Source organism: Bubalus bubalis, chromosome 10 (assembly GCF_019923935.1).
Source record: "Bubalus bubalis isolate 160015118507 breed Murrah chromosome 10, NDDB_SH_1, whole genome shotgun sequence".
NCBI classification, from domain to species: Eukaryota; Metazoa; Chordata; class Mammalia; order Artiodactyla; family Bovidae; genus Bubalus; species Bubalus bubalis.
The window spans coordinates 57785805-57800355 of record NC_059166.1 but is presented as its reverse complement, the minus strand read 5'-3'; the positions used below and the strand labels follow the sequence as shown (position 1 = coordinate 57800355).

The 14551-nt window shown below is 36.0% G+C and overlaps 1 long non-coding RNA gene across 1 annotated transcript in view; it reads right to left on the bottom strand.

The window, feature by feature from the left end:
- Positions 1-1469: 1469 nt before the first annotated feature.
- Positions 1470-14551, bottom strand: part of LOC123327710 — a 123709-nt gene continuing 110627 nt past the window's right edge. Inside the window, exon 4 of the long non-coding RNA XR_006542390.2 lies at positions 1470-1617. This is a non-coding gene — a long non-coding RNA (uncharacterized LOC123327710). The remainder of the gene's footprint in view (positions 1618-14551) is intronic.

The following is a 14551-nucleotide window of genomic DNA, read 5'->3' as shown; positions in this document are numbered from 1 at the left end:
TTATAATGGACAAAATATCCTTACACTTATGAAAGCAAAACCTCCCCTCTTTTTTTTTTATGGAGGTACAATTGACAAAACTTTATATTTGTTTCAGGTGTACAATTTAATGGTTCGATATTTTTATAATTGTATACATCTAAAATTATTGTCACAATAAATCCTGTTAACATCTGTCACCATGCATAGTTACAATCTTTTCTTTCTGATGAGAATTTTCAAGATTCATTCTCTTAGCTAGTTTCAAAAATGCAGCGCAGAATTGGGACTTCTGTTCTTGTCCAGTGGTTAAGAAACTGTGCTTTCACTGCAGGGGGAATGGGTTTGAGCCCTGGTTGGGGAACTATACTAGGATCCCAAATGTCACAAAATTTGGCCAAACTAAAATGCATGGCAGAATTATTACATGTTGTATGTTACATGCCTATGACTATTCATTTTATAACTGGAAATTTTAATCTTTCAATAACCTCCTTCATTTTCATTTTGTGTTTTACCTTATATACTTGTTCCTATAATTTTTTTCTTTCCTTAATCACCAACTTATTTTTATATTAGATATTCCAATTAGTTTAAAAGTATGCTTAGTGTTTGCTGTATGTAATAAATATCCTCCCTTGAACCATTATTGTTCTCAACTACTATTCTGTTTCTCTGTTCCCCATAAAAGCAAAATTCTTGAATGAGTAACTTCTAGTTGTCGCAGACTTCTCATTTCCTACTTATTTAATTCTTCAACAATGTTTTCATCCCTATCCCCACTGAGAAACGTTTTGTTATAATTACTGATGGCATTGTTTTCAAATATAATAGGTCAGTCTTTGGTTTGGGATCACTGAACTTTTCTGCAGCCTAATCAGTTGTTGTTTTCTCTTTTGTTTCCATAACAGCATAGAGATTCCTTGTTTTTCTTCTGCCTTATTGGCTATTATTCATTAATTTTCTTCCCTTCCCTTAAATGAATTTCCAGATTCAAGACATTCATCCTATAAGCATTTATTGAGAAATTTGTGATATAAGTGGTTCTTAAAATATTTCAGTGAACAAAACAGATTAAAAAGTATCTGGGGCTTATAGTACATAAACTCCACAAGAAAATATAAATAAGTTTACAAATAACATAATGTATTAAAAGTATTACATAAAATAAAACTAGAGGATAAATGTATAAAAATTTGCACATCATTTGTCTTTAAGAAATTTCAACTTCAAACAATAAGACACCACTACACACATATGGTGAATAAAATGGAAAAATATAGTAATACCAGTCCATCCTAAAGAGATCCTGGGTGTTCATTGGAAAAACTGATATTGAAGCTCAAACTCCCAATACTTTGGCCACCAGATGCGAAGAGCTGACTCATTTGAAAAGACCCTGATGCTGGGAAAGATTGAGGGCAGGAGAAGGGGACTGCAGAGGATGAGAAGGTTGGATGGCATCAATGACTCAATGGACATGGCTTTGGGTGGACTCCGGGAGTTGGTGATGAACAGGGAGGCCTGGCATGCTGCTGTTCATGGAGTCACAAAGAGTCGGACATGACTGAGCGACTGAACTGACCTGAACCAATTCCTGGTAAGGCCATGGAGCAACAGGGACTTCATTTCATTGTGCTGGGGATGCAAAATGGTAAATCAACTTGAAAGACAGCATGGTGGCTTTTAACAGAGCTAACTAAACCATCCTCCTACCACACAATGGAGAGATTGTGCTCCTAGGTATTTATTCAAATGATTTGAAAAGCATTTCCTCACCAAAACTTGTACATGAAAGTTTGTAGTACATTTATTTATCATCAACAAAAACTGGAAGCTTTCAGCAAATCCTTTAATAGATGAATGAATATATAAATTTTGGTACACCTATATACTGGAATATTATTCAATGATAAAGATAAATGGCTATCAAGACAGACAAAGATACGGATGAAACTTAAATGCATATTGCTAAGTAAAATATGTCAATTTGAAAAGGCTACAAATAGTATACTTATATGAAATCTAGGAAAGGCAAAATTATAGCAATAGCAAAAGAAGATCAGTAGTCATAAGGGATTTGTGGGAAGAAGAGCATTAAATGATTAAGCACAGTGGATCTTGTAGGGTGGTGAAAATATTTTGTATAATGATATAATGGTGGATATGACAATATGGATTTGTGAAAACTGAGATTTAACTTTAATGTTTGCAAGTTAAAAAAATATTGAAGATCAAGCTATCCTAGGATGGAATGCAGAATGTGATAAAATGATCTAACTATACTAAAAATTTATACAATGTGGGAGAAAGTGATTCTGACCTAAGTAACTGTATTTTAGAGGAGTTTGTAAGAATAAGGGCAAAAGAAAGTGTACATAAATTTTGAATGCCAGTTCATAAAGTTGTTTCCTATGGGAATATGAGTTAGCATTATGAATACTGCTTGAAATATGTACTGCAATTGAAAACTTAAGTACTCCTGTGGCAGATGTTGGGAGGCAGGTTTCTTCTGAAATGAGAGTTTACAAATAAGCAGGGCTAGAGCTTAGATTGACCCATGTGGTAATGGATTAGAGTTGGAAACATCAAAATGGACTTAGGATTAGCTTAATATAAATACAACTAGCCAGCTATAGAAATATTTATAGTTGTGTGTGTGTGTATATATATATATATATATACACAAGGGTTAGTGTATACACATATTTTCTTGCTCTGTCAGCCAAGAGGTCTTAGAAACAACAAGCTTCTAGTAACAAGAGTGCATCTAGCACACATATTTTAGTTAGTAATACCATTGTGCACTGACATCTCTCTTTGCAGAGATGAATGATTCTCGGACTAGGCTCTACTATACATTATGATCTTTGAGTGCTAAAAAGTAAGGAAGTGCTCCAAAAAGAAAAAAAGAAAAGCATAATGATGGTGGTGTGTCAAAGGAAGGGACAAAAGAAGCTAACAAGATTTCCTAATGGCTAAAGCTGAAAGAACTTGAAGAGAAAAAAAATAAACTAATATTGGGATATAGCACAAAGTATAAATTAAATGTCCATATTACATCCCAATATAAATAAATGATGGAATAAATAAATAGAGGAAAAGGACAAATCTCTTGTGTAGAAGTAGGCAGATATTCCACTCTAAAGTTAGACATAACTTTATATTTACATAAAGTTAAGCGTAACTCCCCACACCTTAAAGGTGGGTCGCACATAATGATTACCTTCTAAGGAGTGCAAAGTGGAAAAGGGAAAAAAGTAATTTCATAATGAGAAACCTCAGCCCTGTGAACAAGGTAACATCAGTATTGGTAAGTGGTTTATAGTATATGCCTTTGATATGATGTGATGGAATAGCATTTACCTCTACAGTCTTTCCTTAAAAACACAAAAGGTCAATCTAATAGGAAAAAAAAAAAAGTCAAGTTCCAAATGAGAGGCATTCTGCAAAACAAGTGACTAGTTACCGACAAGACTGTCAACATCAACAAAATCAAGGGACATGTGAGGGTCTGTCACAGTCAAGGGGAGCCTATGGAAATATGACAAGTAAATGTAATATGGTTGAATTGATCCTAAATAGAGAGAGGACATTAGGTAAAAACTGAGAAAATATGAGTAAATTATAGACTTTAATTCTTAGTAATAATACCAATATCAGTTCATTAATTTTAGCAAATATACCATAAGAATCAGATCAGATCAATTCAGTCGCTCAGTCATGTCCAACTCTTTGCGACCTCATGAATCGCAGCAGCCAGGCCTCCCTGTCCATCACCAACTCCCGGAGTTCACTCAGACTCACGTCCATCGAGTCAGTGATGCCATCCAGACATCTCATCCTCTGTCGTCCCCTTCTCCTCTTGCCCCCAATCCCTCCCAGCATCAGAGTCTTTTCCAATGAGTCAACTCTTCGCATGAGGTGGCCAAAGTGCTAGAGTTTCAGCTTTAGCATCATTTCTTCCAAAGAAATCCCAGGGCTGATCTCCTTCAGAATGGACTGGTTGGATCTCCTTGCCATCCAAGGGACTCTCAGGAGTCTTCTCCAACACCACAGTTCTAAAGCATCAATTCTTCAGCTCTCAGCCTTCTTCACAGTCCAACTCTCACATCCATACATGACCACAGGAAAAACCATAGTCTTGACTAGACAGACCTTTGTTGGCAAAGTAATGTCTCTGCTTTTCAATATGCTATCTAGGTTGGTCATAACTTTTCTTCCAAGGAGTAAGCATCTTTTCATTTCATGGCTGCAGTCACCATCTGCACTGATTTTGGAGCCCCAAAAAATAAAGTTTGACACTGTTTCCACTGTTTCCCCATCTATTTGCCATAAAGTGATGGGACTGGATGCCATGATCTTTGTTTTCTGAATGTTGAGCTTTGAGCCAACTTTTTCACTCTCCACTTTCACTTTCATCAAGAGGCTCTTTAGTTCCTCTTCACTTTCTGCCATAAGGGTGGTTTCATCTGCATATCTGAGGCTATTGATATTTCTCCCAGCAATCTTGATTCCAGCTTGTGTTTCTTCCAGTCCAGCGTTTCTCATGATGTACTCTGCATATAAGTTAAATAAACAGGGTGACAATATACAGCCTTGACGAATTCCTTTTCCTATTTGGAACCAGTCTGTTGTTCCATGTCCAGTTCTAACTGTTGCTTCCTGACCTGCATACAAATTTCTCAAGAGGCAGATCAGGTGGTCTGGTATTCCCATCTCCTTCAGAATTTTCCACAGTGTATTGTGATCCACACAGTCAAAGGCTTTGGCATAGTCAATAAAGCAGAAATAGATGTTTTTCTGGAACTCTCTTGTTTTTCCATGATCCAGCGGATGTTGGCAATTTGATCTCTGGTTCCTCTGCCTTTTCTAAAACCAGCTTGAACATCAGGAAGTTCACGGTTCACATATTGCTGAAGCCTGGCTTGGAGAATTTTGAGCATTACTTTACTAGCGTGTGAGATGAGTGCAATTGTGTGGTAGTTTGAGCATTCTTTGGCATTGCCTTTCTTTGGGATTGGAATGAAAACTGACCTTTTCCAGTCCTGTGGCCACTGCTGAGTTTTCTAAATTTGCTGGCATATTGAGTGCAGCACTTTCACAGCATCATCTTTCAGAATTTGGAATAGCTCAACTGGAATTCCATCACCTCCACTAGCTTTGTTCGTAGTGATGCTTTCTAAGGCCCACTTGACTTCACATTCCAGGATGTCTGGCTCTAGGTCAGTGATCACACCATCGTGATTATCTGGGTTGTGAAGATCTTTTTTGTACAGTTTTTCTGTGTATTCTTGTCATCTCTTCTTAATATCTTCTGCTTCTCTTAGGTCCATACCATTTCTGTCCTTTATTGAGCCCATCTTTGCATGAAATGTTCCTTTGGTATCTCTGATTTTCTTGAAAAATCCCTAGTCTTTCCCATTCTGTTGTTTTCCTTTATTTCTTTGCATTGATCGCTGAAGAAGGCTTTCTTATCTCTTCTTGCTATTCTTTGGAACTCTGCATTCAGATATTTATATCTTTCCTTTTCTCCTTTGCTTTTCGCTTCTCTTCTTTTCACAGTTATTTGTAAGGCCTCCCCAGACAGCCATTTTGTTTTTTGCATTTCTTTTCCATGGGGATGGTCTTGATCTGTCTCCTGTACAATGTCACGAACCTCATTCCATAGTTCATCAGGCACTCTATCTATCATATCTAGGCCCTTAAATCTATTTCTCACTTCCACTGTATAATCAGAAGGGATTTGATTTAGGTCATACCTGAATAGTCTAGTGGTTTTCCCTACCATAAGAATATAAGATGTTAATTATATGTGAAATTTGGTGTGGATTTTTAAGGAATTCTTTATACTATTTTCTCAATTTTTCTGAAAATCAGTAATTCTACTAAAATAAAAGTTTATTAAAAAAGAAAAAAAAACTGAGAAGAACAAGGGATAAAGCGATATGTAAGGAGGTTCTGATTTAACTCAGGATTGTCATGATAATGTTCATCAGTATAATGACATTTGATCACTTGGAGGAGGTAAGAGAGTTAGTCATGTGGAAATTGGGACAAAGAATGTTCTAACCAGAGGGATCTGTAAAAGCAAAGGCACTGAGGCTGAGCATCATATGGGTTAGAAGAACCCATATGGCTAGTATAGAGTTAGTAAGGGGAATATAGCAGGAGAGTTATCAAAGTTATACAGATCTATACAAAGGTACAGATTATGTAAGGCCTAATTCAATTCAATTCAGTTGCTCAGTCATGTCCGACTCTTTGTGACCCATGGACTGCAGCACACCAAATTTCCCTTTCCATCACCAACTTCTGGAGCTTGCTCAAACTCTTGTCCATTGAGTCAATGATGCCATCCAACCATCTCATCCTCTGTCTTCCCCTTCTCTTCCTGCCTTCAATCTTTCCCAGCATCAGGGTCTTTTCCAAGGAGTCCATTCTTCCCATCAGGTGACAGGGCCTTGCAGGCCATAGTAAATAGATTGCTTTTTATAAGGATTGAAATTAGATATCATTAGAGAGATTTGAGCAGAGGATGTTGTGAACAAAGAAATATGTTCTAGTTTTATAAAAGCATGCAGAGAAATACTTTATATCAGTTCACACCATCCTCTGCTCAAATCTGTATCTTGCTGGAAGTATTATGGACAGGATGGGAACATAGAAACCAGTTAGTTTAGCAATCCCCAACCTTTTGGCACCAGGGACTGCTTTCCTGGAAGAATGTTTTCCACAGACCGGTGGACAGGGGATGGTTTCAGTGTGATTCAAGCATATTACATTTATTTTGCACTTTATTTCTAATCTGGGCTTCCCTGATAACTCAGTTGGTAAAGAATCCACCAGCAATGCAGGAGACCCTGATTCAATTCCTGGGTCAGTAAGATCCCCTGGAGAAGGGATAGGCTACCCACTCCAGTATACTTGGTCTTCCCTTGTGGCTTAGCTGGTAAAGAATCTACCTGCAGTAAGGAAGACCTGTGTTTGATCCCTGGGTTGGGAAGATCTCCTGGAGAAGACTACCCACTCCAGTATTCTGGCCTGGAGAGTTCCATGGACTATAGTCCATGGGGTGGCAAAGAGTCAGACACAACTGAGCAACTTTCACTTTCTTTCACTTTTCATTTCTAATCTAATGCTGCCACTGATATGACACAATGTACAGGTCCTGGAGGTTGGAAACTCCTGAGTTAGGTGCTTATTATTCTTATCTAGTTAAAAAATAACTGCAGCTGAGACCAAAGATATAACATTGGGGTATATTGAGAAATGGTCAGATTCTGGACATATTTTAAAAATAGATCCAGAACATTTACTGATGAATTAGATGTGGAATGTCAGCAAAAATAGCAATCATAGAAATATATTAGGTTTTTGTCTAAATAATTCAAAGTCCACTGTGGAAAACATTATGAAGATTCCTTAAGAATTTAGAATAGTATGACCCAGCTATTTCCTTCTGGCTATTTAACCTACAAACATAAAAACAGTAATTTAAAGAGATAGATGCACCCCTATGTTAATTGAAGCATTATTTACAATAGCCAAGATATGGAAATAACCTGTGTCCACTCATGCATGAATGAATAAAGAAGATGTAGTGTATACACACATATACACACACATACACAGTGAAGTACTACTAAACCATAAAAAAGAATGAAATCCTATCATTTGTAGCAACATGGGTAGACCTTGAGATATTGTATGATGTCAGCTGGAGTAAGACAAATATGATTTCATGCATACATGTAATCTGAAAATAAAAAATCTGAAAATAAAAAACAGTTGTAGATGAGACCAAAAAAAAAAAAAATTAAAATACAGTGAAAACAAGCTCATAGATATTCATAGATACAGGGAACAGATGAGTGGCTACTAGAGGGGACCAGGGTTAGGAGGTGGGTAAAGTAGGCAAAAGGAGTCAACTATATGGTGATGGATGCTAACTATAGATGACTTGTGGTAGTGATCACTCTTGAGTGTATACAACTATTCAACTAGAATTATGTATACCCAAAATTTATTTTGAAAAAGAGTGATGATCAACAAGTGAAAAACATATTTTTGTTATTACAGGGGGTTGCCTTGACTTGGTAATAATAAGCTCAGGGATAAGATCATGTGAGTATGTGACTAAAACCAAGATAATTGGAAGGTAGATTAAGGAAACGAGGAACTTGGGAGTTATCTGGATCAAGAACATGTGCACTGAAGTCACCAAGAATTACGATTGGAGTAGTGTGGATAGAGCAATAGTGAGCTAAGATCAGACATCTCTGGAACACACAGGTTGAATAAATTGGGATGTAAAAATGAAAGTAACAAATGAAGAGTTGTAGGTGACATACTCAATGGTTGTGAGATTCAAATCTGGGTGTTTTTAAAAGACAGTGTGTAGAATTTTATAAAAACAGCTAAGAAGGGCAAAAGGATCACTAGCCCACCTCCTAGCCCAGCGATCACAACAATGCCTTCTATCTCCCTGGAGGACTGTGAAGGAAACACTGTTCTCAGGAAGAAGCCAGGTGATTTTTTTGTTTGTTTGTTTGTTTTTGTTGCTGTTTTAACACAAGAAAATAATAGAAACTTTCAAAGAGGAGGCTGAGAAAATAGAATATTTTGCTGCTGACAGTCTTTGAATTCCATAGGGCATAGATGAAGAATTTCTGGAATTGAGGAGAGGTGTGATAAGGATATAAAGTAGGAAGTGCTCAGAGTTTTATGTAGATTAATTTATCTGGGTGTTTCTGGTTTCTAAAGGTGAATGTATAATGGTGGGGGGGAAGGATGTAATGAGATGTTTTTCTGAGAAGATTCAGTGTTGAGAGTGGAAGTTATTCTGACAGTTGAGGGGTAGGAATTGTGGATGTCTAGGCTCCTTCTTCATTCCTGTTAATGGAAACAAGTTGCACTAAGGAAAGCTGTGTGTGGATATCTTGCTTGATCACAAATGATACAAGTATTAATAAAAGGTTTGAAGAGAAAAACTATTATTTCTAGGATGTGAAGCCTAATTATGACCTAGACTAGCCCATGGCCAGATTCTTTGTCCTCTTACCTTAAATATCTCCATTTCACATTTGGGACTCTTTCCTTGTACAATTTATGCTGATAACTCTCAAGGTTATATACTCGACCCTGACCTACTTTAGACTGTTTATCAAGCTATTCACGGGGCATCTTTGCTTGAATGTCTAAGGTATTTCAAACTTCAGTTGTCCAAAACAGAGTTTCAGATGTTCTCTTCAAATTCTTCTCTTTCCACCATCTCCTAAAGAGGACCATCCAGGCCACATTTCAAGACAGAAAATTGGGATAATCCTTGTTCCCTCCTTCATTTCATCCTGATGTGTCAGCAACCTGGGATCATTCTCCTTGTGTTCATCTAAACTGTAATCTAAGCAGTCTTTATTTCCACCCCACCCCCAGACTGATTTAGCATCCTTATAGCTAATCTTCTTATCTTGTCCCTGAAGTATCCATTTCCTATCAAGGAGACAGGCCGATGTTTTAAAAAATATAAGTGATTTTTTGCTCTATTCCCTGTTCCCACAACTACTCCCACCACAGCACACATTCTTCAAAGGCTTAAGATCACTTTGAGAATACAGCTGAGTTCCTTACCCCACTCTATGTGTCCCTGTGTGATCCAGTCCCTGCCCCTCTCTGCTGCTCATTATGTTTCGGCCACATTGATCTTTGCTCTGTTCTTTGTAACTGAAGCTTGTTACTTTCCTAAGGTCATCCACAAGCTGTTTCTCTGCATGAAATGCTCTTCCCCTTGTTCTCACCATGAATAACTCTTTCTTACATTTTTTTTTTTCCTCCACTAATCACTCCTCCAGGAAAGTTTTGTTTTTTTTTTTTCCCCTTGAATGTTCAATTTCACTAGAAAACTTGCCATATCCATCATTTCAGCCTGTTTTAACTCTCTGAAACATAGCTAATATTACCTGACATTGTCATGCCCAGAGAAGTTTTCAGCTCTGTTCACTGATCTTAGTTCCAACATATGAAAATAACCTAGTTACTGCTCAACATATATTCATTGAACTAATCAGCAAATGACTGAATGACTGATGAATGGCCATCTCTCTCCTGTCATTTTAACCCATCCCCACTCTAGCCCCACTGAGCTTCCTGTCAATGCATGTTAAGGTGTTAACTGTCTTCTGTATCAAGGCCTATTTCACATGCTTTTCTGTCTTGTAACACTTTCCTCATATATTTCTTCCTTACCCAGTGAACCCCTGTTTATACCTCAGATTCTAGCTCAAATATCTCTTCTCTGGAGGAAATCTTGTCTGTACTTTATAACGAGGGATGTATTTCATTTTAAAGTTTAATAACATTATGCACATTATTTTGAAGGACTTAGCCATTGTTTTTCAGTTTTTTAATTGTCATATTTCTCCTCGACAAAACTGTAAGCTCCTTAAGAGTCAGGACGGTATCTGTTTTTGCACTTTCTTTCCATCCTCATCCACTATGCAAGTATGTGGTCTTGCTCAAAATTATTAATTCGATCTCTTTATCTCATTTAATTATCTAAATACAAGTGAAAGTTTTAAATCCCATAAAAGCAATCAATAGATACTTTGTCAGCCAAAGCCTACCTATTTCCTTCAACAACCTGTGACTGAGCTAAGTCAACAATTAGAGCATTTTGAGCTCTAATGGACCATGGATAACAACTGCTTGGTTTAGCTATCAGCTCCCACAAAGACAAGTGGAGGGCAAACAGTAATTAAATGGTATAGCTGTACCAACAGTCCAGTAATCCTTGTCCACAGCTGGGTGCTTCCTATAATAGCTGACAGTAAGATGCTAGAAGTAGTAAGTGGGACTGCCTTGCATGTTGAGGGCCCTGAGTTCATTCTGGTGGCAGGTCAAGAATTTGTAAAGCATATGATTTTTACTCCTTACACCATGTCTTCAGTAGCCAGCAAGGCAGGTCAAATATTTCTATTTAATCCCCTTATTCTATCCTTTGTTTCTTGATCAAAATTGTATTTTAAAGAAAATTCAGATTAGAGTAGAAATGGGAACTCTACCTCTTTTCCAGATCATGGTATCTAGCAGTTTGTTGTTCTGCTCCATTCTGGTAGATGTGTTCCTCTTAATGAAATGTGATCATTAACAGCTAGTCAGTATTTTAAAATCTCAATAGATTTAAATAAATAATGTTTGACCTAGTATTTTCCACCACTTTGATTTTCTTTAAATCCTTGAAGGCCAAGAGAATAAAAACTGGGGGCAACCTACTATATGCACTGAAGAGCTCTGGAGACTTGTTTAGGAATTCTGAGTTACAAAAGCTCTGTTTGGCAGCAGGAAATGGGTTTGAAATTGATCAATAATGATTTTATTTTGAAAAAAGATTTTTTTTTTGGTTTTGTCTCACCTCAAAACAAAATAATGTCTATAAAAGGAGAATTCCACCAAATGCCAAGTTTTTGGTGCACCCAGCACATGCCAACCACTATCTAGGCACTTGCCATGTGTTGCCTCACTTCATCTTCACAGCCACTATATATATTTGTATTTTTCTTATAACATATTTGAAGTTCAGAGAAAAATAAATCTCTTGCCAAAATAAGTGCCAAAAGTGAAATTTAAACTCATCTCAGTTTTTCTACATAAACAGAATGTCAAAAGAAAAAAGAAGTTAAAAACACTAAGATTAAACAGTAACCTTTGCTAACATAATTAACATCTGTGAACAAGGAGAACAAGCAAACATTATGATAATTATGGAGAATTAGGGGATTTATTTCCAAGACTGAGTATGCATGTGTCACATAATTCCAATTTAGCAGTTACAATGGTCAGAGAAGAGTTACTGATTTCTTTATTTTGCAATTCAAGAGCATTTGTGGAATAAAATAGCGTATGTTTTGTGAAGTTTATAAACACCCTGCTGTTGTTGATAGCAACACCTTCACAGTTGATTTCTTCAGTTTCATCCATCTGTATCTAGATAATATTTGACATAGGACTATGGCCAGGTATTGGGCTACAGTTTGCTTATAGCTGACTGACATAATTCCTGCCAAAGACAAACCCTCAGGGTAAATGACAGTAAACAATAGTAATAGAGTTTATCATTCAGCATGTATTTTGCCTGTTGTTTATGATGATTCAGATGAAATGAGAAACAATTCTCAGCTTCTGTGTTCTATATTCTCCTCATAACTAGTTTTACTTGCAAACAGAGTATAATCTCAAACCTGGATAAATCCTAAGACCAACACTGATCTGAGATAAGATAACGTTATATAGCATTATGCCATCTTTAAAATTTCTAATATTACCATATTAGATGTTACAGCTCTACAATGCATTCAGTAAGCAGTTGAATTAATTTTGGAATTATTATGCAAAAATATAACTGATGGTTTTAGTGGAATGATTGAACTTTAAGTGAAGCATTAAAAAAGGTAAAGACTTTAAAATTTGCATATATTTGAGTCTCAGAAGCACTTAAGAGTACAGCACAATTCTGTTCATGCCCTTTGGTTATTATCTATTTCAACTTAAAGACTGCAAATGTTCAAATATATTATACAGTTTTAGGAATTAAAGAAGGTACTTATGGGCATAGAAATTGACAAACAGAGTGATAACACAAAATAGAAAATCTGAAAAAAATGAAAAACAGACAAGAATCTAATTTGTGATACTTTTTTTAAATATATGGAGAGCTCTTATAAATCAATAAGAAAAAGATGAACACTTACATAGAAAAATGCCAGTGGACATCAGTATATATTTATAAAAGAATACATATATAACATTAATAATGTGGAAAATAGTCAACCCTATTGAAAATTGCAACCCTATTAATGCAAATTAAACTGATTGAATACTATTTTTTTACTTGTACAACTCAATACAGATTTATAAACCTATAATAGGTATTTAGAAAGCTGTATGTAAATGGATACTTTCATGTCCTATCAGTGATAATACAATTTAGTAAAAATTTGAAGTTTAATTTTGAGTAACTATCAAAATCCTTAACACAAGTTTAATATATGATACAACATTTTAGTTGATCCATGTTCAACCCTGAAAGCTGAACAGACTCTAAGATAGGGAATAAGGTCAGGATATCTACTCATATCCATTTTAAACATCATCATACTGGAAGCTCTACTCATTGTAATCGGCAAGAAGCAAGAAGTTAAAAGGCATGTAGTTTGCAAAGAAAAAATAAAATGGCCCCTATTGTGGATGGTATGATTACCTGTAAGAAATCCCAAGGTATCTACAAAATACTCCTGCTGTTGCTGCTGCTAAGTCGCTTCAGTCGTGTCCGACTCTGTGCGACCCCATAGCCGGCAGCCCACCAGGCTCCGCCGTCCCTGGGATTCTCCAGGCAAGAACACTGGAGTGGGTTGCCATTTTCTTCTCCAATGCATGAAAGTGAAAAGTGAAAGTGAAGTCGCTCAGTCGTGTCCGACTCTCAGCGACCCCATGGATTGCAGCCTACCAGGCTCCTCTGTCCATGGGAGTTTCCAGGCAAGAGTACTGGAATGGGGTGCCATTGCCTTCTCCGCAAAATACTCCTAGAACTAATAAATTAGTTCAGAATAAAGATCACTAAAAATTTTCACAATCTATATACTGACAACGAATATGAAAAAAATTAAATTAAGAACATAATACCATTTACAATTTCTTCAAGGAAATTAAATTCTTGGTTATTCATGTATCAAAACATATATCAAATCTGTATGCTTAAAATTAGAAAGCATTTACAAAAAAAAACAACAAGCCTAAAGAAATGGAGAGATGTGTTCATGGATTGCAATAATCAACATAAAGTTGTAAATTCTCACCAAACTCATCTACAGGTTTAATACATTATCTATCAAAATCTTAACAAGTTTTTTATACATTTTAGAATAAGTGTGTCTATGTTTATGTAAAATGATGTAGAAGAGCTAAACAAGAACAATAAAATGGAGGGAATTAGTCAACCCAATATTTCAGATTATTCCATAGCTATAGTAAACTAGATATCATGCTGTGGTATTAGTGAAGGTATGGACATAGAGATGAATGGAACAAAATAAAGAGCCTAGAAATGGAACCACACAAATATCCTCAACCCATGTTTTTATAAAGGTGCAAAAGCCACTCAGTGGAGGAAAACTAGCCTTTTCATCAATGGTATTGGAGTAATTGTATTGGGCATTCCATAGTAGAAAACAAAATATCCTGTAAGTTAGAAATTATATCAAAATAGGAACAAACTAAAATGTGAGTTATTAGACAATGGAATGTTATTAATTCTGTTATAAAAACATATCTTTTGTCACAAATGGGTTCTCAAGTATGTTTTAAAAACAAAAGGTAGAATGCTATGGTATAAATACAAAATTTGAATGCACATTTGGTATTCAATGATTGGGGGTAAAATACATTTTTGTTTGTTATTTATTTTTGCTTTTTTCCTCTTTCTCTGCAAGAAACACATTTTTCTTTTATAATAAAATAAAAAATTATCTTGAAATATTCTTTCAAATACAAAACACACAATATCCTTTTAGCATATATA